Below are 4,312 nucleotides of genomic sequence, written 5' to 3'. Positions count from 1 at the left end.
TTCATGAACCCCAACAGAAAGAATCCTTCAGGCATGGGAAATAATTAACAGAGGGGAGCAAAAAAAGGGAAAATAACATAATAAGATAAGTCAATAACCATCAATATTAATGGTCTCAATTAACCAAAAGAAACAGATCAGCAGAATGGATTAAGAAGTAAGATCCAACAATATACGCTGCATAAAAGAAACACTTCCAAAAGATTCACAGACTGAAAGTCAAAAGACAGAAAACAATACTCCATGTTTAGGGAATATGTAGAAAAAGCAACAGTAGCTATTCTACTTGTGGACAAAGTGGATTTCAAGTCAAGATTAAGAGAGACAAAGAAGGTCACTACATTCTGGTAAAGAGAACAATCTAAGAGGAAGATAAAACAATCATAAAAATATATGCAACAAATACCAGTGTACCCAACTATATAAACATATGAATGGACGTAAAAAATCAAATAACACTAACACAATATGTAATAGGGGATCTTAACAACCTACTATCACAAATAGACAGATCAACTAGACAAAATATCAACAAAAATATCAGAATTAAACCAAACCAATGAACAAATGGACTTAGTAAATGTCTACAGAGTGTTCCACCCTACAACATCAGATTCTTCTACGCTGCAAATGGAACATTCTCCAAACTAAACCATATACTACCTCATAGGACACGCTTAAGTAAATGCAAAGGAATTGAAATTATTCTATGCATATTATCTGGCCATAGCATGAAAATGAAAATCAAAGGCAAAAGAAATCACAAAAACTACATAACCACATGAAAATTAAATAACACCATCCTGAATAATGAATGGGGCATAGAGGATATTAAAAAATTAATCAAACAGTATCTACAATTATGTGATAATGTTGATACAACACACTGGAACCCATGGATGCAATGAAAGCAGTCCTATAAGGGAAATTCATAGCAATGAATTCTCACCTCAGGTAAACAGAACAAGTTAAAGAAATGTTGAACCTCAAAATTCTAGAAAAAGAACAAATTAAAGGAAGTACCATACAAAGGGGGAAATTATAAGCAGTAGAAATTAATGTAATAGATATACTAAAGAAAATAATACAAAGAATCAATGAATTAAAGAGTTGGTTCTTTGAAATATTAAATGAAATTGATAAAGCCATAGCCAGCCTTACCAAAACAAAAAAAGGAAAAGACTCAAACTTACACAATTAGGAAGAAAAAGGGTAAAATAACAACGGATCCTGAAGCTCAGCAATATGTACTTAAAGAATTGGTACCCTTATACAATGCAAAACACAGAAGAAATGGACAGATTTCTAGACACATATGAATTGCCAAAACTGAAACAAAAAGATACAATAATTCTAAATCATCTGTTATCAGTCAATAAAATTAACAATGTAATAAAAAAAACCTTACCAACAAAGAAAAGCCCAGGTTCTGGTGAGATGTGATAGCTCAGCGGTCCAAAGCGCCTGCTTAGGCAAGCTTAGGCAGGTGCAAGGGACCACTAGATCTCCAGCATCACATGCTGTGCCAGCCCCACCCTCAGGGCTGAGCCAGCCAAAAAAAAAAAAAAAAAGAAAAGCTCAGGTTCTGAAGAATTTATTGTTAAATTCTACAAGAAATTTAGAAATCTAATGCCATTAATGCTGAAACTCTCCAATGAAACTGAAAAGGAAACTATACATCCAAAACCATTCCTGGATGCAAGCACCAAAATCAAAACAGGACCCACCCCCTTCCCCCCCCCAAAAAAAAACTACAGGCCAATATCCCTAATGAACACAGATGTAAAAATCTTCAACTAAGATACTGGCAAACAGAATGCAGTAAATCATCAAGATTATACACCATGGCCAAGTGGGATTCATCCCTGGGATGAAGGCTAGTTCAACATATGCAAATCAATAAGTGTAGTATATTATATTAACAGAGCCAAGGACAAAGATCCCATAATCATCTCAACAGATACAGAAAAAGCTTTTGACAAAGTCCAGCACCCATTCATGATAAAAATCATACAAAAAAATTGGAATAGATCATCTTTATCTCAATATGATAAAAGGCATCTATGACAAACTAGGAGTCAACACCACACTGAATGGACAAAAACTGAAAGATTTTACACTAAAATCAGAAAAAGACAAGGATGTCCACTGTCTCCACTCTTACTCAATATAGTCCTGGAAACTTTAGCCTGAGCAATTAGATAAGAGACAGAAATAAAAGGAGTAACAATAGAAAAGAAAGAATTTAAATAATCATATTTGGCAGATGACATGATACTCTACGTAGAAGACTCACAAAACTCCACTAAAAAACTGCTGGATTTAATAAGCAAATTCAGTAGCATAGCTGGATGAACAAAGTCAACACTAAAAAATCAATAGCTTTCCTGTAAACAAAAAACAAATTCAGTGAGAGAGACTTCAGGGAAACAATACCTTTCACAATAACATCCGAAAAAATGTCTAGTAATCAATCTAATGCAGGATGTAAAAGACTTCTACATTGAAAATGACAGTGCTCTGAAAAAAGAGATTGAAAAGGATATCAGAAAATGAAAAGATCCCTTGCTCTTGGGCAGGAAGAATCAATATAGTGAAGATGACCATACTTCCAAAATTGTTCTATAGATTTAACACAATTGTAATCAAGATTCCAATACTATATCTTACAGAATTAGAGAAAACAATACTAAAATTCATTTGGACTAGAAATGACCTAGAACAGCAAGGCAATTCTGGGTAACAAAGGCAAGGCAGGGGCAACACAACCAAAAAATCACTGATATGAAATTATACTACAGAGTTACTATGATAAAAACAGCAGTGGTAATGGCAACCCCCACCCCCAAGATCTGAAGATGAAACAGATGAGAAGATGCAGAAACTCCAGACATACTGAGGCACCTTATTTTAGACAAAAGTGCCAAACACATTCTCTGGAAGAAAGATAGCCTCTTTAATAAATGGTGCTGAAAAACTGGCTCTGCACATGCCAAGTGTTAAAATCAGATCCAAATCTTTCAACACGCACTAAAGTCAAAACAGAACAAAGATCAAAATATTAAAACAGTAACATTAAATCTGCTGGAAGGTAGAATAGTTAAAACTCTTGAAGACATTGGTATAAATAAAGACTATGAATAAAAGTGTGATCACACATGAACTATCACAAAAATCAACAACTGGGATCTCATTTTAATACAAAGCTTTCGCACAGCAAAAGAAATAACCAACAGAGTGACGGGACAATCCACAATATGAGAAAAAAACGTTTTCCAGGTGTTCCTCAAAGGACTATCATCAAGAACATAAAGAACCTCCCAAAAATCAGACCTCCTAAATTTAAAGAACCAATCCAAAAATGAGCATCTGAGATGAATACCCATTTCTCAGATGAAGAAATATAAATGACAAATATATTTTTAAGTGTTCAACATCAGTCATTCAAGAGATGCAAATTAAAACACTGAGATTGCATCTCACCCCAGAAAAAAAGTTTATTATCAAAAAATGAACCAATAACAAACGCTGAAGGGGCTGGGGGAAAAAACTCTTCTCCACTGTTGGTGGGAGTGTAGACTGACACAACCACTGTGGAAGTCAGTGTGGGGATTCCTCAAAAAACTGAGTGGAAGTCCCATTTGACCCAGCTATGCCCCTTCTGGGTATCTTCCCAGAAGAACTGAAAACATCATATCACAGCAAATATAGGTGCACACATGTTTATAGAAGCACAACTGCCAATAGCCAGATCTTGGAAATAAGCCAAATGCCCACCAACTGAGGAATGGATAAAAAAGATGTGGTATTTTATACAAGGGAGTACCACTCAGCCATAAAGCAGAATAAACTTGCTATTTTTACAGGTAAATGGATGCAACTTGAGACCATACTCATAAGTGAAATAAACCACCAGACCCAGTCCTAACCCAGGTCCGGTGAGTGTGTGGAGAGCTTCCTGCTATCCTGCGCCGGCGGGACTAGTCCCAGTCCAGGCGCAGCGTGGGCCGGACCCTCTCCCACACCCTCGGGCCGCCCCCCACCACTCCGCCTTACCTCCGCCACCCCTCCCACCGAGAAGGAATTTCTGCCGAGTGCCGGGAACCCCCAGACCCAATCCTAGCCCAGTTCTGCAGAGGGAATGAGCTGAGCAAAGCAGCGAGACCTGAGCCAGACGCAGTTGAATAAGTCCAAACTCTGTAGAACTCCACTTGAACTTCAGTACGTGAGAAGGTTATAACTACAGCAAAGATCTACAACAAAGGGCAGAAGACAGTGCTACACAAAATGACGAGAAGGAACAAAATGCAAC

General features: G+C 36.9%; 1 protein-coding gene across 1 annotated transcript in view; it reads right to left on the bottom strand.

Moving 5' to 3' along the window:
* Positions 1-4,312, bottom strand: part of Brca2 (BRCA2, DNA repair associated) — a 90,423-nt gene that overhangs the window by 56,752 nt on the left and 29,359 nt on the right. The gene's annotated exons all lie outside the window — the stretch shown is intronic.

The sequence above is a fragment of the Octodon degus genome, unplaced genomic scaffold, assembly GCF_000260255.1.
Source record: "Octodon degus isolate 3935 unplaced genomic scaffold, OctDeg1.0 scaffold00038, whole genome shotgun sequence".
Classification (NCBI taxonomy): domain Eukaryota; kingdom Metazoa; phylum Chordata; class Mammalia; order Rodentia; family Octodontidae; genus Octodon; species Octodon degus.
This window is presented reverse-complemented; position numbering and strand designations above follow the sequence as displayed.